The 24,216-nt window shown below is 41.7% G+C and overlaps 1 long non-coding RNA gene across 1 annotated transcript; it reads right to left on the bottom strand.

The window, feature by feature from the left end:
- Positions 1 to 20,505: 20,505 nt before the first annotated feature.
- On the bottom strand, positions 20,506 to 22,868 carry LOC127532171 (uncharacterized). The gene is made up of 3 exons (XR_007939476.1): positions 22,468 to 22,868; positions 21,770 to 21,833; positions 20,506 to 21,325 (listed from the first exon to the last, which is right to left on the bottom strand). It is a non-coding gene; the product is annotated as an uncharacterized LOC127532171 (long non-coding RNA).
- Positions 22,869 to 24,216: the final 1,348 nt, after the last annotated feature.

Below are 24,216 nucleotides of genomic sequence, written 5' to 3'. Positions count from 1 at the left end.
CCTGGAGAGCGCAGCCCTCTGCCAACGCAGCTCAGGCTGTGATAGCTGTATCTCCCAGACGGCAATCTGGATCATTCCCAAAATCTCCATTTGTTCCTTTTACCAATTCAGACATTTCCTGACAATTTCATCAAAATCCATCCTTAAGTTTTTGAGTTATGTTGCTAACAAACAAACAAATGCAGGCAGAAACATGACCTCCATAACTTAATAAATGACTGTTCTGTGATTTGCAAAAAGAGGTACTAAATAAATTTGACACTTTTTCCTTTCATACTATCAACTGAGTTTATTTCAACATTGGGTGAGTAATTCTATTAAAATATGTTTTCCCTTTGAATTAATTTATATTTTGCGCTAAACGACTTTGATCAGTTTATCAGTACTTTGACTCAGACCCATGCATAATAATGAATCATTTGACAGACAAAATCAAGATCAACTAAGACCAAATGGACAGATCTGACCTACTGTGAAGTATTATCATGTCTGTCTGGTTTTGTCCAATTCTAATAATCTATTTTAATTGCCTTTTTTTAATTTCCCCAGATGGAACAGTTGAGGATGAAGATCCGCTTGATGTCCCTGGAGTGATGCAGTGGTTGACTGGACAGTCGCACCGGCATCTTCTAACTGCAGACAGACAAAATTTTAAGATAACTGTCTGTTTTGACCATGGGTGTTTGGAACGGATGCCAGACCACAAGATCTGCTATCCACTTGTCAGTGCATGCACAGAAACGATCACATTTCCAACTGCACACTGTGTGAATTATGATGAGTTCAAGGAAAACATGATAACGGCAATGAGATGTGGTGCAGGATTTTACAGGGTGTAGTTTGGTTCAAATGGTGACAGAACACTTAAGATGCTGTTGTGTCATTTTCATTTTCATTGTTTATCTGCACATTAGTTGTTGTCATGTGCCTCTACAGTGCACAAATGTTTGTTACATAAAACAGTGGTTCTCAACAGGTGGTGAGAACCCAAAAGTTGTTTACAGAGCTATTTTCAGTGGATCGTGGATTTAGCATTTGTTGGTTCCACGTCCTTGTTTATTCTCCGAAAAGTTTTTTACTGTCTGAGAATTAGTTAATACTTTGATTGGTTGTGATATTCTTGGCAGAGTTTGTGGTGGTTCCTGAAAATGGACCAGTTAAGATCAGCTGATAAAAAAGTAAAAATACACAAATGTGTTTGTTAATATATTTAATAGCAAAATAAAAAAATGTGCAATTCATGAATTGTCTTCAATTCCAAGTCTATTTTCAGCAGTACCCTACAGGTTCATGTGTAGCTGGACAGACAGAGTATTTAGTCAATTTCAACACAAAACTACGGTGGCCCTGAAGTGCAAAACGCTAACGCAAAAGAGAAAACACAAACACAAATGAGAAAACACGAACACAAAAGAGGAAACATGAACGCAAATGAGAAAACACGAACGCAAAAGAGGAAACACAAACACAAAAGAGGAAACACAAACACAAAAGAGGAAACACAAACACAAATGAGAAAACACGAACACAAAAGAGGAAACATGAACGCAAATGAGAAAACACAAACACAAAAGAGGAAACACAAACACAAAAGAGGAAACACAAACACAAAAGAGGAAACATGAACGCAAAAGAGGAAACACAAACACAAAAGAGGAAACACAAACACAAAAGAGGAAACACAAACACAAATGAGAAAACACGAACACAAAAGAGGAAACATGAACGCAAATGAGAAAACACAAACACAAAAGAGGAAACACAAACACAAAAGAGGAAACACAAACACAAAAGAGGAAACACAAACACAAAAGAGAAAACACGAACGCAAATGAGAAAACACGAACGCAAATGAGAAAACACGAACGCAAAAGAGAAAACACAAACACAAAAGAGAAAACACAAACGCAAAAGAGAAAACACGAACGCAAATGAGAAAACACGAACGCAAAAGAGGAAACACAAACGCAAAAGAGGAAACACAAACACAAAAGAGGAAACACGAACACAAAAGAGGAAACACAAACACAAAAGAGGAAACACAAACACAAAAGAGGAAACACGAACACAAAAGAGAAAACACGAACGCAAAAGAGGAAACACGAACACAAAAGAGAAAACACGAACGCAAAAGAGGAAACACGAACACAAAAGAGGAAACACAAACACAAAAGAGGAAACACGAACACAAAAGAGAAAACACGAACGCAAAAGAGGAAACACAAACACAAAAGAGGAAACACGAACACAAAAGAGAAAACACGAACGCAAAAGAGGAAACACGAACGCAAAAGAGGAAACACGAACACAAAAGAGAAAACACGAACGCAAAAGAGGAAACACGAACGCAAAAGAGGAAACACAAACACAAAAGAGGAAACACGAACGCAAAAGAGAAAACACAAACACAAAAGAGGAAACACAAACACAAAAGAGGAAACACGAACGCAAAAGAGGAAACACAAACACAAAAGAGGAAACACGAACGCAAAAGAGGAAACACAAACACAAAAGAGGAAACACGAACACAAAGAGAAAACACGAACACAAAAGAGAAACACGAACGCAAATGAGAAAACACGAACGCAAAAGAGGAAACACAAACACAAAAGAGGAAACACGAACACAAAAGAGAAAACACGAACGCAAATGAGAAAACACGAACGCAAATGAGAAAACACAAACACAAAAGAGAAAACACGAACACAAAAGAGAAAACACGAACGCAAAAGAGGAAACACGAACGCAAAAGAGGAAACACAAACGCAAAAGAGGAAACACAAACACAAAAGAGGAAACACGAACGCAAAAGAGGAAACACAAACACAAAAGAGGAAACACGAACACAAAAGAGAAAACACGAACACAAAAGAGAAAACACGAACGCAAATGAGAAAACACGAACGCAAAAGAGGAAACACAAACACAAAAGAGGAAACACAAACACAAAGAGAAAACACGAACACAAAAGAGAAAACACGAACGCAAATGAGAAAACACGAACGCAAATGAGAAAACACAAACACAAAAGAGAAAACACGAACACAAAAGAGAAAACACGAACGCAAAAGAGGAAACACAAACGCAAAGAGGAAACACAAACACAAAAGAGGAAACACGAACACAAACGAGAAAACACGAACGCAAAAGAGGAAACACAAACGCAAAAGAGGAAACACAAACACAAAAGAGGAAACACGAACGCAAAAGAGGAAACATGAACGCAAAAGAGGAAACACAAACGCAAATGAGAAAACACGAACGCAAATGAGAAAACACGAACGCAAAAGAGGAAACACAAACACAAATGAGAAAACACAACAACATTAACTCTACCGGAAGAGGTAGGTACCTTCGGGTGGCATGACTTGACGCTGATTGGACGACGTCACTGCCCGTCTCTTTACCAGGAAGTAAACCTACCTCAACGCATCGGTTTCAAAACATGAGCGCGAGTGGTGATTCAGACTTAGTTGGTATTATCAAAGAGTACTTTGATGCCGGGCATACATGTGACGTCATACTAGATATGCCGTCAACTTTTCAAAACATTAAAATAAGTTTGCGTACACTGAAGAGTCGTTTAAAGGAAGCTGGATTGTTCAGGAGACGGAACTTTGCTCCACTAGCAGAGGTGAGACGGGCAAGCCTATCGGAGCTACACGGCCCGGGACAGCTGTTCGGCTATCGGACAATGTGGCAACAACTACAACAAAAACACAAACTACGCGTGAAACGCGAGGTAGTGATGAGGTTGTTGAAACAACTAAATCCACAAGGAACAGCATTGAGAACACGCAGAAGGTTCGCACGATGCACTTATCATTCCATGGGACCAAACTATATATGGCATGCAGATAGCTACGACAAGCTGAAGCCCTTTGGCTTGGCAATCTCTGGATGTATAGATGGCTTTTCCAGAAAAATAATGTGGCTTGTTTGTGGGCATACAAACAACAACCCTTCCGTCATAGCTCACAATTATATTAATTGTGCCAAGACTGTCGGTGTGATCCCAATGAGACTGAACTGACCTCGGGACAGAAAATGGGACAATGGCAGCAATACAATGTACCCTCCGCCATTCACACACGGACTACTATGCCGGCTTGTTAAGCCATAGTTACGACTCATCTACGGGGAATCAGCGGATTGAGTCGTGGTGGTCCTTCTTCAGAAGAGGAAGGTAGGTAAACTGGTCAAACGAGCACTAATTATTAAAAAATTGCATGCAGATTATGATTTGAATTCTTTCCATATGAATATTTCCCATCAAATAATTAAAAGTCGACCCCTATTACTGCTGAAGAAAAGCAGTAGGCTATAATTTAACAAATAAATTGCACTGAAATATTAAATATTTTGTTACTAGTTCAGCCTCTCAATCCTAAACACAAAGCATGTTTTGAGCTTGAACAGAATACTTTACGAGGTGCACAGCCTGTCAAAACTACGTCTGTGTTACTTCTCATGATTCTATGCTGGATTTGATAATCAGTGGTAAGAAAAGGACCAATTGCCAATGATGGCTCTAAGACTACATTATGAAGTTGTTGTCCTACATATCAGCAGACTTGTTTTAATCTTTCGCTATAAGTCAGCAATCTCACATACCACCCTAATTAATTTCAAACAATGTGCATCGTTATTTTCAATATCTACTCAGTGTGAAGGCTCAACAATCTCACTTGTGCTGATTCTTTGATGCGTTTTTAGAAGGATGTTACAGTGAGTGCACAGCTACAGGTATCGTCAGAATAACTTTAATGGCCATTTTTGATCATTAAAAAGCACCGCTCTCTCTGCGCTGAGTTCAGTAAAGGCCTTCATTTGTCTGCATTTATTGTTGCAGATGGCAATTTTAATATGGATTACCTCTTTAGTTCTACATATTTTTATAACATAAATTTCATTAGTTTTCCCTCTCATGTAAAATAATTATGGCTACCAGATAATTTATGCATTATTTTTTTTATTAATGCAAATTAATCACACGGCCAGAGATATACAGACTTGTCACATTACATTACGGTGCTACAATGACTGTCAGCATCAGACAGACAGAAAGCTGTGGTGCAGTCAGTTTTCAGCAGCCTTCAGTCTGTACAGTAGAGTGACGTTACCTTCACTGTCCGTTGGATGAAACAGCTCTGTCACCTCTGGCTGCTGCTGCAGGACAGGTCGTCTGCTCAGAGCAGCCTCCTGATGTGACCTCAAACATTGTAGACAGCCTCACTAGTTAAAAATAATAATCTGATGTTGAAATCTGTGTTGAATACTGTAGGGTAACAACTAGTTCGCGAGGTAAATGAGGCACCATAAAGTTATTACGATGTGTTCATGGTCGGCTCAAAAAAATGACAATTAGCCGATGGTAAACAAAAAGTCGTCATGGTGTGTTCAAATGCGATTTCAAGAAAAAAAATAAAGGTACACAAAAATAATGTAGGCTCGCTGTGTTTGTGCACATTGATAATAAAATTAAAGCAAACATTTAAAGTAACACAAAAGTTGTTTTTAATAGTAATAATCACCTCATCATGCAGTAAATGATAAAGTAATTCAATAACTTTTTTAAATCACAGCATAAAACTGTGACTAATCAGATTACATTTTTAAATAAATTGACAACACTAAAAATAATTGACTTTGCATCTAATGTATTCCTAGGTCTCAGTTTTGGATGGACCTTTTTGGAGACCTGTGCGACTCCGGACACTTCAATGGCAGTCACGAACACCAGTGCTTGCTGAGATTTTGCTTCAGCTGTGTTCTACAGAAAGACCTGGACGAATGTAAAGATCTCTGGAACAAACACAGGATTCGACCATCCAGACTTGCATCTTGTCCTGGGGGAATTCCTGATGAACTTTATTTTTTGCCTCACAGGTAATACCAATTCAGAATTTATCAGATATGTTTGTAATTTAAAAAACTCACCTCACCTTTGTTTGCGTCCACATTTCTCTAAATGAAAATGTAGACAAATGATGTTAATAACAATTTAAAATTTTGTTTTTAATATCTTTGGAGAAAAACCTCTCATACTTATATAATTGTGTCATCTGTAGGTTTAATTCAAGGGACTGTGGACTGGCCGTTGAAGACAGGGAACTAAATGTGTTTCCAGAGGCAAGGCAGACAATCGGCACATGCGATGACCAAGACATTCAGGATTATCTGCAACAGGCTGTGGAAGAAAACGGACTACAGCAGCCGCAAGAGTGGGAGGCAGCCTTAGAACTGTACACAGCGCTGAAGGAAATAGCTGGGCTATAGATATGCACGTAGTATGTCTGTATGTATAAATATGGTGCAAAAGTGACACAGTAATATTACAGTTTTTCTCAGACGCTTTGGTACATTTCTCGAATCATCCTCGACATTTGCAGAACAGTAAGTGCATTTCTCAAAACACTTCGTACAAACAGCAAAACACCGTAGATTACCTGCAAAATCCAGTCTCTTGCTCAAAATCCTTAGTTCATCTCTCAAAAGTACACACGTGGACAAAATTGTTGGTACCCCTCAGTTAAAGAAGGAAAAACCCACAATTCTCACTGAAATCACTTGAAACTCACAAAAGTAACAATAAATAAAAATTTATTGAAAATTAAATAATCAAAATCAGCCATCACTTTTGAATTGTTGATTAACATAATTATTTAAAAAAAACAAACTAATGAAACAGGCCTGGACAAAAATGATGGTACCTCTATAAAAGATTGAAAACTATTTGACCAGAGTGACATGATTAACTCAGGTGTGTCATTTAATTGACATCACAGGTGTTTCCAAACTCATAATCAGTCAGTCTGCCTATTTAAAGGGAGACAAGTAGTCACCCTGCTGTTTGGTGAAAAGGTGTGTACCACACTGAACATGGACAACAGAAAGCGAAGGAGAGAATTGTCCCAGGACATCCGAAAAAAAATTATAGACAAACATCTTAAAGGTAAAGGCTATAAGACCATCTCTAAACAGCTTGAAGTTCCTGTGACAACAGTGGCTCATATTATTCAGAAGTTCAAGACCCACGGGACAGTAGCCAACCTCCCTGGACGTGGCCGCAAGAGGAAAATTGATGACAAATTGAAGAGACGGATCGTTGGAATTGTATCCAAAGAGCCCAGAGCAACCTCCAAAGAAATTAAAGGTGAACTCCAAGGCCAAGGTACATCAGTGTCAGATCGCACCATTCGTCGTTGTTTGAGCCAAAGTGGACTTCATGGGAGACGACCAAGGAGGACACCACTGCTGATAAAAACTCATAAAAAAGCGAGACTGGAATTTGCAAAAATGCATGTTGACAAGCCACAAAGCTTCTGGGAGAATGTCCTTTGGACAGATGAGACCAAACTGGAGCTTTTTGGTAAGGCACATCAACTCTATGTTCATAGACTCAAAAACCAAGCATACGAAGAAAAGAACACTGTCCCTACGGTGAAACATGGAGGAGGCTCAGTAATGTTTTGGGGCTGCTTTGCTGCATCTGGCACAGGGTGTCTTGAAAGTGTGCAAGGTACGATGAAATCTGAAGACTATCAAGGCATTCTGGAGAGAAATGTGCTGCCTAGTGTCAGAAAGCTTGGTCTCAGTCGCAGGTCATGGGTCTTCCAACAGGACAACGATCCAAAACACACAGCCAAAAACACCCAAGAATGGCTGAGAGAAAAGCGTTGGACTATTCTAAAGTGGCCTTCTATGAGCCCAGATCTGAATCCCATTGAACATATGTGGAAGGAGCTGAAACATGCCATTTGGAGAAGACACCCATCAAACCTGAGACAACTGGAGCTGTTTGCTCATGAGGAGTGGGCCAAAATACCTGTTGACAGCTGCAGAACGCTCATTGACAAATACAGAAATCGTTTAATTGCAGTGATTGCCTCAAAAGGTTGTGCAACAAAATATTAAGTTATGGGTACCATCATTTTTGTCCAGCCCTATTTCATTAGTTTGTTTTTTTAAATAATTATGTTAATCAACAATTCAAAAGTGATGGTTGATTTTGATGATTTAATTTTCAATAAATTTTTATTTATTGTTACTTTTGTGAGTTTCAAGTGATTTCAGTGAGAATTGTGGGTTTTTCCTTCTTTAACTGAGGGGTACCAACAATTTTGTCCACGTGTGTAAATATCTGTGTCAATGAACATGTCAGTGCCTCAGAATGAGAAGTCCTCGTGTCATTGTGTTTGGATAAGACAGTCAAATGGTTTAGTCATGTTGTCATACAACAGTGTTCTCTGGAGGGATGTTCTGATGTGAACTATGGCTAAAGTTTTGATGACAATCATTGTAAATTGTAAGTTACACCTTAGTGTATGTGGGAGTGATTGCAAGAGACTGGACAAGATTCACATTTATGCGTTTACTGTTTGTACTGTAATTTGTGGGCAGACCATGTCATTGCGATACAGAGAGGAAAAGACAGCGCTGCATAGCACAAAGAAAAATAAACAAAAGTAGAAATGTGAACATAGGACAATCGTCTTAGGGAAAACTGATCTAACGCTTCACACATTTCCCTTCATTACAAAAAGTCAAGATTCACCTGGGAGCAATTTACCAATTCGGGACAAGTTTAGAAAAAAAAGTCCAATGTAGAAATATGCTTGACTATTATGACAACTTGTTCAACCATTTTGCATGTGAAGACTTAAGCAATGAACTAATGCATAAATGTAGTGGGAGGTGAGACTATTCAACAGAGAATTGTACATAATATTTTGCATGGATGTACCAAAGCATTTGCAACTTGCTCAAAGAAATGAGAAACTGCTGTTTTGATGTGAACAAGTGACACAATGATGTAAAGATTGAACAAGTAGTTTTGAGAATTTCATTTCTGAGCTGAAAAATGTACCAAAGCGACTGAGAAAACTGTAAAAAGGCGATGTCAAATTCTTTCATGTTTGGACAATAGAATTCTGGGGCAGAAGTAAAAACTAGTTAAAAATTAGAACAAATTTAACTTATTTTCTCTTGCCGTAACATCATTTTGGAAGCACAGTGCACACACTGATCACTTCTGTATTCATGCTACATGTAAATCATCTAAGAGAGGGTAACTAGTATGCTTTAACAGGAGATTCTGTACATTTTTGGTACATGATTAACAAACTAAATCATTTGTATATACACTCTATCATCAACAGGGTATGTGTTTGAGGGAAAAATGCACAGACATTCAGAGTTTACCAAAAGCTTTACTGGTGAGCCTCTTGTAACACAGGGACATGACATAATGTGTCTACAACTTTTGGCTTGAACCTGAAATGCCAAAAAAATAAAAAAAAATAAAAATGTTTTCCAAACATTAGCATTGCAGCAGGCCTTAACATTTTTATAATGCACATGTCATGTCAGTCCATGAAGTCCAAAGGGGCTAAAAAATACCAAACCCTGGTGCATCTTGTATGCCAAAGTCCATGTTGTTAGAAAAAAGACTGTATGAGTCCAGGATTGGTAACTTTATGGTGTTGGCACACGTGTTTGCCATTGGAAAAGGAGAATCTGTCAGGAACTCAATGCGTGGCAAAGGTGTGAGTCCTGCAGGTGGAACGGAAGCCAAACCCGTGGCAAACATCATGACATCCCCCAGGGACACAGCCGTCACTTTCTCTAAGGGGACAAAGTCAACATTATGGTCCACTTTTTGACCCAGCATTATCTTTAAATTACATCAAGTGAAGCATCCGTCTCCTATTTTACAATTAAATGCAGATACAAGATAAACAAACACTGCTAAAGTACTTAGATATATCTCTATCAAAAGAGCCTTGACTAACCTTCACAGTCCAAGAGATAGTCCACCCAAAATGCTAGTGTTTGGCCTTCCTTTTGCCGCCTGTTGCTACCTGCAGGACTGAGGTCTGGACGGAACATGCTCTCAACATCTGAGGCTGTCAAGTTCTTGGCAGAATAGTACAGGAGAGGGGACAGCATACTTGAATGTTGCTGTAGTGCAGCTAAGAATTGGAGACTTGAAAGTCCATCTTTGAATCTATTGAGAAAAGTGATCATGTAAGAAACATTTGTTCATATGTAAAAGGTTATATCTAGCAAAAAGTACACATGTGTCAGTCTTTAAGCCCAACAGAAAGCCACAGACATGTTTGTACCGTTCAATCTTTCCTGACTCAAATTTTTGATTTCTTAGTGGCTATAGGGAAGGCAAAAGGTAAATAAAATACAGACTGTTAATTTGTATCCAGTGAACTTTAGCATACCAATGCATACGCACAGATGGTGCTCATTTTACTTTCAAAAGCTAATTCTTCAATTCATGATTTACCATAATCCCATTATTTAGTGGATGATGCAGTAGTGGAATCACACATTGAGCAGAAATTACATTTTAGATACATTTTAGGGGGGCACGGCTAAGATGAAAATTACTGTTCCAGAGTGAAGTTTTTAAATCCACAATTTTACTCTGCATTGCTGCATTCAGTGATGCTTTTAAAATTAGCTGTCCTTGTCTCACAACCTACCCATAGCTGCTGTGATAAGCAACTGGCAAGTAACTGTGAGTAATTGGCTAAAAATGTCCAATGTGTTTTTGGACGTTTTGTTTTAACAAAAATTACCTTTGAATGACACTGTGGTTTCTGTCGATGATGTACCACCTGAGGTAGTCCTGCACGAGTGCACGCTTCTCAGAGGTTTTCACAGGTCGGAAACATCCAGCAGTCTGGAACATGGTGCTGTTTTCCAAAACCAAATTCTGCAGAGATTCCTCTGTTTCTGCTTTCTCGACCTGTTAAAAAGACTTGAACTTAAAATCAACTAGAAATTTGGCTTATTGACAAAAATAGGCAAATATATTCAAAGTAAAAACAGGATGTGTAAGTGTTGTTATATAGTTATAATAATTATATAGTTATAATTGATGCCAATTAGTATGCGTCTTTTCATTTCTCACATTAATACATTTATTTTGCATGATGGCTTCATACGAGAAAGTATGATGGCTGTCAGAGGACAGAGAGGATGGAGGCACATCAACAAGAAGTCAGCATGGGTTGAAGGGTCATAATTATCTTACCTGAACTTTCTTTTTCAGTTTTTTCTTTGCCCCCATTTTTCCACAGGAAAACTTTTGTCTCTCCTCTGATTTTTTCTTTCTATATTCCAGAAAGGTGACACGATTCCCCAGTGCCAGCGCTGATTGAGCTGATCAGGAGCAGCTGGGAGGAAAGACAGCTGTGTGCAATGAGCCTGCAATCAGCTCAGCATAAAGCTTGGCCTGTCCTGCACTGCTTTGCTGCGTCATTGCTCCAGACCTGCCACATCTCTGCCACTTACCTCCCGTGCCTCGTCTTGCCCAGATCGCCACTTCACCCTGTCGTTAGCACACAGCTCTCTGGACTTTGGATTTTTCTGTCTGCCAACTGCTACAATCTGCTACCGTCACGCACCCTGTGGTTTGGACTCTGCTCTGTTTTGCCCACCTGTACTGCTCCACCGTCTCCTCCGTCATCTCCCTCAGTCCTCATCTTCCCCTGGACTCCCAATTGGCCTCCTGGACCCTAGTGAGTTTTCCCCTTCTCTCCGTCATTTATTTAGCCTTGCGCTCATCACGGCCTTAAGCCGTCGTCTTCAGTTTTGTTTAGTTTTAGTTACCCCTTCCACGTTCCAGCAACGTCCCCTTTAGTTAATGTCGTCCTTTTTTCCTTTCCCTGTTTATCCCTTGTGCCTCCCTTTTGGAGAGCTTTATTAGTTAATTTAATTATTGAATAAATTCTTCTCATTTCATCCAGCCTGTCTGTTTGTCTGCTGCATGGGTTCACACCCTCTGTTGTATGACAGAATGACGCAGCCAACCAAGAACCCAGCAGGCTTCAATGTCAAGTTTTGATATGCACTCTCCTTTCTGGGGAACCCGACTGGCAATAAAGCTGCCTCCTAAGAGGCAGCATGGTCCCCAAAGGAGAGGCCCTCAGCCCCCACCTTCTCTCATCGACTTCCATGACCCGTATGAATTTTTTTTAGACAGCGACCCCTCTAGTCGGCCCCAATCTCCCATTACACCACCGGACCCTGATGATACAATGACCTTCTAAACTCCCTTGCCCGTCTGTATGGGTTATGGAGGGGGGCGACGAGTCCTCTGCAAAGAAAAGGCTACTCGGCTATGGCATTCAATGAAATAGCTCAGAAACCCTGGCTTCTCTGCTCGTTGCCAGATTTTGTTTTCGAGTTGGTAGATCCCCCTCTGACCCGTCAGACGCCACCTGAGTTTATTTCTACTCCACTCAGTAGTCAACCCAGCTCCGTTAACCCGCAACCTCTAGCTATTCCCGCGCAAAAGCCTGGTCGCGGCACCAGGAAGCGCTGTGGCTACCTGGTTCCTGCTCTGGAGGGGTTCTGCACTCCCTCCACTTCCAAGCAGGTCAGTGTCGCCTCACTCCCTCCGGTTGAGGAGAGGCCCCGTGTCGCCTCACTCCCTCCGGTTGAGGAGAGGCCCCGTGTCACCTCACTCCCGTCTTCGGTTCCTGTGGGGCCCTTTGCCCCGTCTTTGGTTTCTGTGTGGCCCAAAGCCCCCTCTGCGGTCTTAGAGGAGCTCAATGCTTCTCTTGCAGTAGCGCAAGAGAAGCTAAAGGCTCTTGATGCGGTGTTAAAAAAAAGCTACAGGCTCCCGCCGCGGCTCTGGGGGAGCCAAGAGCTCCCCCTGCAGCGTCTAAGGAGCCAAGAGCTCCCCTGCAGCATCTCAGGAGCCAAGAGCTCCCCCTGCAGCGCTTCAGGAGCAAGAAGCTCCCCCTGCAGCGCTTCAGGAGCAAGAAGCTCCCCCTGCACAGCAAAAGGAGCAAGAAGCTCCCCCTGCACAGCAAAAGGAGCAAGAAGCTCCCCCTGCACAGCAAAAGGAGCACGAAGCTCCCCCTGCAGAGCAAAAGGAGCAAGAAGCTCCCCCTGCAGAGCAAAAGGAGCAAGAAGCTCCCCCTGCACAGCAAAAGGAGCACGAAGCTCCCCCTGCAGAGCAAAAGGAGCAAGAAGCTCCCCCTGCAGCCTTGCCGAGGCGAAACGCCTCCTCCGTGTCCTTGCCGAGACGTCCCGCCTGTCAGAGCGGATTCTTTGGTACTGTTAATGAGGAAAAAACACTCGGAGACAAGGATGACCCAGAGTCAAAATATTCATTTAAGAATATTTAGTAAAAACGCATTGGATAGTACAGAAAATACATGCATGCAGACTCCATGTTGATCTCGCTGGCATCAGACTGACTGAAACTAAGACAATATTCCTCTGCATGCAGCTGTTCACAACAAAGAGCGAATTCTAAACTATTACATGAGTTTTTAACTAAGAAGCTGTTGTCTTCTGATTGGTTCACACTGCCGGATGTCTTCAGTCTTCGTCCAACCACAGCCGTCTTCACCCTGTATTGAGAGTACTTTGCATGTGTGTGTATGTGGCTGCCTGAGGTGTGACTTCCTGTGAGCTTTACACAGACTACAACTCAGCTTTCTGCAGACAACAGGTCTGAACTTCTTGCTCAATTTATGCTGAGCTTTGAGTTTTATTAATTCAGCTTATTAAATTTATATTTCATAATAGTACAACAATATCAATAATTTAATTATTTCTATAAGGCAGATTAATCTGATTTTATCCCTATTTTAATCTAGGATCCTCATAGGTTAATATAAGATTTCTATGCCTGTCCCCAATTTACTGTTAATTTAAGACATTGTTGATTACATTTTCTTTTAAGTATTTTTCTTATGAACATTATATTTTAATCTTAATTCCCCAATATTGTTTTATGGTTTAATACTTTAACTTTTATTCTTGTTTAAACATCTAGCTGTTGTTTGAACCTTTTGCCCTGTCTCTGTCCTCTGTGAGTACGTGACAACCTGCACATCTCTGTAACCGCAGACCCCCCCTTTCTTCCAGGTATTGCATAGTTTTAACGGATGTTCTTTATTTTTAATTTAAAACTGTCACCTGTCCTCGCTAAACTGCCATCCTAGATGCTATTCTTATTTCAGTTTGTTAGTTTTGAAGCGAGGGGGAGAGTTTTCCCCTCAGCTCTTTGAAAGGTCAGTTGTAACCACAAGCCTTTAGTCAAGTGGAGCATCAGGCATTTACCTTAAACACACTTTCCTTTAAGTTAGATGTTGAAACTTGCACAAGCTGCTTAGATCAACACTTTTCCAGGTTATGAGCTAGAACTCAAACATGCATTCATAAGCACTTTATTACATTTGATTATAGGGTTAATACAAGTTGCAAGCACACATAATATGATCAACGAAGGTTAATGATGAATATAAGTAATAAGTAAAAGAGTAATTAAATGATGATTGTAAGTAATGAATAAAAGTAATAACATGATGATCATGAGTAATAAGCAAAAGTAATTAATATGATGATTGTAAGTAAAAGTGATAAAATGATGATCATAAGCAATAAGTAAAAAGTAATTAAAATGATGATTATAAGTGATAAGTAAAAAGTAATAAAATGATGATGATTATAAGTGATAAGTAAAAAAGTAATAAAATGATGACTGTAATTGATAAGCAAAAGAGTAATTAAAATGATTATAAGTAATAAGCAGAAAGCAATAAAAACATGATAGTTTAATAGATATGAAAAAATGAATATTCCCCACACGCCTCTCCTGAGCCCTTTCGGAGGCGTAGCACCTCCTCGGCCGCCTTGAGGAGACGTAGCGCCTCCCCCCTAGCCCTGAATGGGCATACTGCCTTCCCCGAATCCTTGAAGGAGCGTAGCCCCTTCTCGGCAACCGTACGGGAGCATAGCTCCTTCTCGGCAGCCTTGAGGAGGTGTAGCACCTCCCCCCTAACCCAGAAGAGACTTTGTGCCGCTTCAACATCGAGTGGTCCTCCTGCAGTGACCGTATTAACACCTTACGGTCCCCATACAGAAGTGGTCTCCCCTTTTTTGTCCCCCCAGTCTTTTTCTGTCCCTCCAGTCCCGCTGGTTCAGTCAGTCCCTCCTGTCCCTTTGGTTCAGTCTGTTCCTTTGGTTCAGTCAGTCCCCCTGGTTCAGTCAGTCCCTCCTGTCCCTCTGGTTCAGTCAGTCCCCCTGATTCAGTCAGTACCTCCAGTCCAGTCTGTCCCTCCAGTCCAGTCTGTCCCTTCAGTACCTCCATTCCAGTCAGTACCTCCAGTCCAACTCAAGTCCACTTCAGTCTTGGTCCAGTCGATCACTAACCCAGTCCAGTTCAGGTTCAGTCCAGTTCCATCCTGCTCAAGTCCAGTCCAACCGTTATGCAGTCCAGCTCAAATCCAGTCCAATCCTAGCCCAGATCAGTCATTGCCCAGTCCTTCTCAAGTTCAGTCCGGTTCTGGCCCAGTCCAGTCCCCAGCCCAGACTTCAGTTCCGCCCCCGGAGGGGCCGCCGGTTTCAGTTCTGCCCCCGGAGGGGCCGCTGGTTCCAGTTCCGCCCCCGGAGGGGTCCCACCGTCGCCGGTTTCCAGTCCGGCCACCGGCCCGGCCCCCGGAGGGGTCCCACCGTCGCTGCTGCCGGTTCCCAGCCCGGCCCCCGGAGGGGTCCGGCCGATCCTGCTGCCGGTTCCCAGCCCAGTCCCCGGAGGAGTCCCGCCGATCCTGCTGCTGGTTCCCAGCCTGGTCCCCAGAGGACCTCCATCAGCCTGGCTCTCTGCTCATAGTCCAGTCCCAGCCTGTCCAGCCCAGGTCCGTCCTCCGACATTGTCCCCCCCCCCCCACACACACACCTGAGCCCAACCCGCCCGTCCCTCGGGCCAGCCCTGGAGCAGTCCCACCTGCCGGATCCCTGCCAACCCTGGGGTCGCCTGCCAGTACCTGGATGGGTCCAGTGTGCGCCAGGAGGTGCACCTTGAGGAGGGGGTACTGTCACGATTCCCCAGTGCCAGCGCTGATTGAGCTGATCAGGAGCAGCTGGGAGGAAAGACAGCTGTGTGCAATGAGCCTGCAATCAGCTCAGCATAAAGCTTGGCCTGTCCTGCACTGCTTTGCTGCGTCATTGCTCCAGACCTGCCACATCTCTGCCACTTACCTCCCGTGCCTCGTCTTGCCCAGATCTCCACTTCACCCTGTCGTTAGCACACAGCTCTCTGGACTTTGGATTTTTCTGTCTGCCAATTGCTACAATCTGCTACCGTCACGCACCCTGTGGTTTGGACTCTGCTCTGTTTTGCCCACCTGTACTGCTCCACCGTCTCCTCCGTCATCTCCCTCAGTCCTCATCTTCCCCTGGACTCCCAATTGGCCTCCTGGACCCTAGTGAGTTTTCCCCTTCTCTCCGTCATTTATTTAGCCTTGCGCTCATCACGGCCTTAAGCCGTCGTCTTCAGTTTTGTTTAGTTTTAGTTACCCCTTCCACGTTCCAGCAACGTCCCCTTTAGTTAATGTAGTCCTTTTTACCTTTCCCTGTTTATCCCTTGTGCCTCCCTTTTGGCGAGCTTTATTAGTTAATTTAATTATTGAATAGATTCTTCTCATTTCATCCAGCCTGTCTGTTTGTCTGCTGCATGGGTTCACACCCTCTGTTGTATGACAAAAGGTTGCAAGGGTTGGGGTTTGATCAGATTCACGATTCTCTGGCAGTAGAGGGAGGCAATGAAAACTGTGTTAAACATTATCCAGCATGCAGAACAGAAAATAGCAATACTACACAATATCTTCTCTTTAGAGAATGAATCTATTTCTAGCCACTCAAAAATTACATATGAAATACTGCAACAAACACTGAGTTGCTGGTACTTTGTTAAATCACTATATAGCAGTGCTGTCAACTGATTAAAAAATGTAATTCAGATTCACTGTTTTTAAAATACAGCAAATTACTAATTACTTCATGAAAAAGTTATTGAATTACTTTATCATTTACTGAATGATGAGGTGATTATTACTTCAAAAACAGCTTTTGTGTTTACATTTTTTGCTTTAATTTTATTATCAATGTGCACACAGCTGGCCTACATTATTTTTGTGTACCTTTATTTTTTCTTGAAATTGCATTGCAAATCAAGATCTCCAGTGCATTCTTTGGGGGCCCTGCAAATTAAGACTATTTTTTGTTTTATATCTTTAACCTGTCATTCAAGCATTTAATCATTATTAACACATAAGTTCCGCAATGCAGGCAGAGACTGATCTCCATCAGAGACCTACTGTACACTTCATAAAAACCCCACTGACTTAAGTTTAGCAGCAAACTGGCCAGTTTATCTGTTTACAATTGAATTTATCTGCGTTAATTGTCGATTGAGGGAGCCTAAACAGAGCGGATTAGCCTATATTTGTGAATTAGGAAATGTATGATAAGTTTAATTATAAGCACGTATGCTCAGTAGCACCGGAGTATGTTTTTGATTTAGGGGGCACACAGCTGAACGGCCTATTAGACCCCTAATAGCCTATCTGGCACGTGTTGATAAAATATCGGCAAGAAGTGGCCGTTCAAAAACCACTCTATGTTGGGTGCTGATCGACAGTTAGCTACTTGCCTGCAATCTAAATGCCTGCAATGTATTTGCCAATTTTAAGACGCTACTTTGCGCTTCAGTGTCCCGCCGGCGGTACACTTACTAATTTGCATAGGAATTTCAAGAATGTCCGAAGGCTGCAAACGCGATTATACAAACACTATACACCGATGGAAAGCTTAGATTCTAATGAATCCGCCGGTATAAACCACTTTCAGATGTGATTACCACAGCGGGTGAGAAAAACACATTTGTCCGACAAAAACGAATATCCATCCATCCGTTCTCTATACACGGCTTCAACTCACACAGCGCGACTCACATTTCCGGGTTCATTATTACACACAGATGAAAATATTCCACAAAAAACGGCCATAATCCAAACTTTTACATCCAGATGACACGAGTCAGTAAACTATTTTGTCCAAAACATGTCCTGAAGTCGGTATAAAATCCACGAATCGGTCGTTTTCAAGGAAATGCACCTCGCCATGCGCGTCCAATATTCCCTGTATTTCTCGTCATATTTTTTATTTACAAATAGAATATTAGCGATTTTTTTGTACTGAAAATGGCTGGAATTGACTGCAGCTTAAAGGGTTAACAAATCATTGTAAGCTAGCCATAGGTAGATTTCAGACTGGGTTTGAGCTGGGGAGACCCAGTTACCTTCTAGTTATGATGCATATAGAATGTTTACATGCACAAATGTGCATGCATGTGTTTTGTCATGTCTGGCTGGGTGTCCGGCGAGCTAACTAGCTCGCAATGGTAAACTATGGTCCTCACAAAGCAACAAACCAATTTCGTTGGTCAACATACCAGGAGGTCTGCTGGTGTCCTCGGGAATTTCTTGGAGCCTCCAGCCACAACAGCTACAAAAATTCGGCCTTGGCTTTTCAGTCAACTTCTTTCCGCACTTCGGGCAATACATTATTATTTCTCTATCCGCCGTAACTTTTATCGCTAGACTATACTGCACAACTCGTGACTACTCTGTCTGCTTGGCGGGCAGAGAAGGAAAAAAATATGTACTTCCTGGTAAAGAGACGGGCAGTGACGTCGTCCAATCAGCGTCAAGTCATGCCACACGAAGGTACCTACCTCTTCCGGTAGAGTTAATGTTGTTGTGTTTTCTCATTTGTGTTTGTGTTTCCTCTTTTGCTTTTGTGTTTCCTCTTTTGCGTTCGTATTTCCTCTTTTGTGTTTGTGTTTCCTCTTTTGCGTTCGTGTTTTCTCATTTGCGTTCGTGTTTCCTCTTTTGTGTTCATGTTTTCTCATTTGTGTATGTGTTCTCTCTTTTGCGTTAGCGTTTTGCACTTCAGGGCCACCGTACAAAACACAATATATGGACTTGCTATTGTATTTTCATCACTTTGCATACAAAAAAAGGTACTGAACGAACAGCAAATTATTTCCAAATAAAATATTGAAAGTTGACAGTACTTGAAACAATTTGGAATCATGCAAACCAGTAAGTTCCTACAAAATATAATATTTTAAAGGTCTAAAATGTACTTTGCAATGAACTTAATAGAGAATTAACGAAAGAGGTGGGCTTTATAGTTGACCAGAACTGTAAGCAGAATCTCGTTTTTTTTTGTAGTCTCGTAAGTCTTTGCTGGGTGACCCAGAAAAATTCAGGATGAAACATTTTATTATTAATTACATATAAATGTAAACACAACATTTCTTCACACGGGTAAATATTAGATGTGTGTACATTTCATTCCACATAGAAGCATTTCAGCAAGCTTCTTCTGAATGGCAGATAGTTCAACATTTCAGTTGTTGAATTTTAGACTTCGCTCAGTCTCCTCACAAGCTCAAGTGTCTGAATATAGAGATCCTGATCACACAGAGTTAATGTGATGGGATCTATTAGTCCCTGAAGGGTACCAAAGTTATGGTCAGACAGGGGGCAAGGGATGTCTGACACCACCACCCCATCATCTTGGTCACCATCAGTGCTGCAATCCTGGAGAAGATGCTCCATAGGCTGAAAGACAGTGAAGTTAAATTACACCAGTGCAAACTGTTCAAACATACCTCGGCTTGAAGCCAGGGTTAAAACACAGGGAGCCAGAGAGATGCTAAATAGGAGTAATGTCATATTTTCTGGTTCAGGTTAAAAGCCTTTCATCTGAGTAAAGTGCTTCATAAATGAATTAAACTGCATGCCAATGTACCACAGCTGTTCTGGCGAGCAGTTTTCTTCGGTTCTGATCGGATGCTTGTTCCAGCTACCCAGGAAGCACTTCAGGTCAGACTTTAGCCGTGGGAGAAACACGTAATGCACACAAAAGAGGTGCAGCTCATCTGAGAGGTCAAACAGTCTCTCTTCTTCCAGTGTGTGAAGTACTTCATAGTATTTACAACTGACAGCTGACCACACCTCACGCCACAGCCTCTTGATTCTAAGTATAAGATTATTTGTAAAAAAAACAAAAACAAGAAACAAACAAACACAAAGAATTAACACTTAATGCATGCTTATGTCGGACTGTGCTCGAACGGCTCTTACCTTTGATTGTGGACACTTTTCCCAGCAATGAAGCTGCCACGTCCAGTTCCTCGTACAGAGAACATACATCTGGCGATGTCGACATTTTCCACCCTCTGGTCAGCACGAACTCTAAAAGAATTGAAGCAGTCATCACGCATTGTGCTGGGGTCCAGGGGTTTAGCCAATAGGTGTAGCCCATACAACATATGATAATGATCCATTGATGTACTTCCTACCTTGAGGGCCACCCATGTTTGTGGACACCATCCAAGAAGAAGGAGAATGCTGTTGAGGCTTTGTTGTTGGTGGCAGCATCAATATACAGGATCTATGTAAAAAGAAATGGGAGACAGAATTCAGTATCATTAAGTCTCATCACAGGCTGATGAGAAGTGGCGGTCACCCAAAATGTGGGAACTGGATATTTATTGATATTGGAAAAGGGGGGGGGGCAATAAAAATGTCTCATCACAATTTTCTCTGCTGTATATATTTTTTTCCAAGACAGAACATTGACATACCCTTCTTGAGAAACCATCAATCCCAGCAAAGATGACAATATTAAATCTGAGGAGAAGATAGTACATATCTTCCATACATTTGATGGGCAAAAGACAAAAATAAAGAAAAAATTTGACTGTGAGTGAGAGTGTAAGAGTGAGCACAAGATGATAGAATCACTCACCTGATTAATTTATGGTTGGTGTCTACATGAACCAAGGACAATGGTGCAGGAACACAGTAGCTTCTGCGAGCGACAAATCCAAGTTGTATCATCCTAGCCAAAATTCCTGCTCCATCCACTCGGTGCATGGTAGCCTTCACCCTGTCCCACTGCACACGGTGGCCTCTGGCTAACAGCTCACCTTTTACCAGTCTATACCCAGCATGAGGCATTCTTGTTTTGATGGACCTTACTGCACGATCAAGATCATCATCTGATATTTTCGAGTAAAATCCACGAACAGAGAGGCCATCCTCTTTCATCCGCCTGTTCAGTGTTCTTCTTGAAACACCATACAACCTGGCAAAATATTCCACAGGAAGAGCAGTAGAAAGGAGATGACGAAGGTCTTCAGTGTCAATTTCCAGGCGTGGCCGTCCCCGATTCCCCATAGGGACAGTTACAGTATTTGACACATTTGCAGATGCTTCAGGACCATATAAAACATTGACGCTGAGGGTGTTGATCAACTGCTGTAGACTGCTGATGAGTTCTGGAGGGATGCTCAGGTGATGTGATGCCATTGTTGCCAATGAAACTCTTGTTGAGCAACATCCAGAAGGTATTCCAAATCAATTGTTTCATTTCTGAGAATGAGACTAAATCTAGCTTGAATCCTCTGCAAGATTTCATACCGCACTTGATCCTGCAGGCACAAACACTGCCAAGTTAGCACAAAGTAACCTTATAGACTATGCAACTGGATTAATTTAATGTAAATGACCTTAAAATGATAATTCTGTCACATATTCTACTTATCTCAAGGAGAAGCATGACACAACAAGTGATAAAATATGTAAGATGTGTTTTTAAAAACAGGGAATCATCCCAATAATTTAACATATTTTAGACTGAAATTTGAATCAAATGTGTACAGAGCCAAAATAGGATGTACCAGTTGGTGTAGCATGTCGCTAATCAGTCTAAATAAGCCCAAGCTTCACATTTGCATGTCAAAGTTATTTGAAAATGTCAGCAAAAAGGGGCGTGTGCCATAGGCAAGTTACGCAGGGCAATTTGTGATGTTAGTGACACTGTGATGCATTAGCTGTATCTTATTTTTTAAACAATATACCATTTATTGGCCTACCTGGGACTGCATCATTATAGAGGGGAGGTCAGACCGGTAGCGGAGGTGGGGGAGTCCTGAGATGCTAAAGAGAGGAAGAAAGCGATCAAGAATTGCGTTGATGATTCCATTCCAATTCACAGTCAGATCAAAAATAAAATTGGCTACAGTAGTAACTATTCTTACCAAATATCCGAAAACAGATAGCTATTTAACATAATCCAACGTCCCGTTTATCCGCAAATAGATTCCACGCTAAACCAGCAGAGAGATCCATGGCCTTTGCTGTTCAGAATGACACAGAATCTGAATGACAGATTGGATCCACCGGAGTGAAGCTCTGAGGCCATCTCCACGACAGGACTCTCCTAACTTGTTTGTAGCGGAGCGTACCCCAGCGGATCTAATCTGGCGTCTTGCGGCTAAGTAGCCCAGGCCAAGAATCCCTCTAACTGCTGGAAAAGTGTTTATTTTCTGACAAACGGAACGTCAATGAGCAAGATGTTTCCTTTTTCTAAGAGTACCAAGCTGTTTAACATATGCCCCTCCATCCCACCCCCACCGCTTGATAACATTAGCAAGTTCTGTTAGCCAACGTGTAGCTGCTAAATTGTTGTTGATATACTGTAGCTGGCTGTGTTTCCAACATGTTATTAGCATGATGCTACAACATCAAAACGGCTACTTCAACACAGACAACACATATGACAGATACTTACACTTTTTTACGTTAGAGTAGCTTACCACAGTACATCCCACACATCCGAATTCACCCGCCGTACAGAACAACATCCGGGGCACGGGGTGTCACTCAAAAACTAGTCAGCCAATGAGGACGCATTCCTCACAAGGCCCGCCCACCCGAGAGGTTTGTGCCAAAAATCTCAAGCAAAATGTCAGGCAGCGCAAATGAGAAAGCTGGCATTGAAAACAAAAGTCTGATCAGTGAGGGAAAAAAAGACAGAACTGTAAACAAAAGAACTGATGATTGGAAAAGTAAAAGGCTAAATATTTACACAGTCACACAAATATTTTGATTGCAAGTATTATTTTTTTGCTTGAGTAAGATTATATCTCTCAAATTTTTATTTTTTGTTTGCAATTTATTTATTTTTGTTTAATTATTTTTGACACAAATCGAATTCCATTCTTCGTAAATGTTATGAGGGGGGAAGTTCAAGTGGGGTGAGGGAGAGGTTGTATGTACGCATGCGCATGCTATGTTCAAAGTCGTAGGAAATTAAATCTCCTCTAATGCCTTTAAAGCTGCTGTCCAGAGTTTGAATCGCAGCGTCTCCCAAAACACTGGTGGTCCCTCCCTCCCTCTGATTTCGCCCCTTTATTTGTGCACGCGCGCAGTACATGAGAGAAGTGCCCGGAGTGCTGCAGCATCTTGCCTGTTTTGCTGTTTTCCACTCTTCTACATTTAGTACATTTAGTAAACAATAAAGGAATTACGTTAGAATGCTGTATTGAGTCTAACTTGTCCTAATACCAAAATAACATGAATCTGCTAGGACGAACGAGTAAAGTTTCAATATGTGATTACACTCGTGTATCCCTCTCGATGACGTTGTTTATCAAACTTAGTGCATTTACGCGTGTATATGTGTTACATTGTTTATTTATTTATATCTAGAGTTCAGAATTGCATGACTCCTCTGACGAAGAGTATGTCCCAGACGCCCCAACATCTTCCTCAGAGGTCGGGCGTCTAAACGAAGCCGTCAGGCGGGCTATGGAGGCCGTGGTCGGGGAGCGACGCGAGCACCCCGAGCCAAAAAACGTCCTGCAGTCTCTTGGCCTGACAAGCCGTGGGATTGGTAACTTTTCTGGAAGTTGCTGAGCCCTGATGCTCTCTCCTCCACAAGCAAAACAAATGTGCGCGCGGTTGCGTAGTGCGTAGCTCGCCCACCTCTGCATGGGCTTGCTTGCTGTGCGCGTAACCGTTGATTGACAGCATGACAAAGCTGAAGCTCGAACTTGATTGGTCGGCAGCGACCGGCGCTTTTTGGAATAACATGGGGGTCTATGAGAGGAAGGCGGAGCTCAGGAATAAATTTTCATATCGCGTCATACTAACATTATATCATAGTATCGAACTAGACTAACACATTTAAGCTTTGTTAAAAAATGATACATAGATTGAAAACAAACGGAAACTCCGGACACGAGCTTTAAGGAAATCAAACACCATGAAAGATCTCTGAATGTTTCCTGAACTTCAGGAATAATTACACTGAAAATATCATGTAGTTGTTTTTATTTGTGGCTGTAATCTGACACTGGGAATCCAAAACATGATGAACCACGGATTAAAGATTTATCCATATTTATGTGAGAACTATTATTATTATTGTTTAACATTTTATACTCCTCTACCTCTTCATGTTTTAGTGGATCTGCTGTATTTTTACTGTCATTCTTTAATATATTTTATTTATTTTCATGTCAGACACATGAGAGCT

This window comes from Acanthochromis polyacanthus, chromosome 2 (assembly GCF_021347895.1).
Source record: "Acanthochromis polyacanthus isolate Apoly-LR-REF ecotype Palm Island chromosome 2, KAUST_Apoly_ChrSc, whole genome shotgun sequence".
NCBI classification, from domain to species: Eukaryota; Metazoa; Chordata; class Actinopteri; family Pomacentridae; genus Acanthochromis; species Acanthochromis polyacanthus.
Note: the sequence above shows the minus strand (reverse complement) of the source record. Positions and strands in the feature narration are given on the sequence as shown.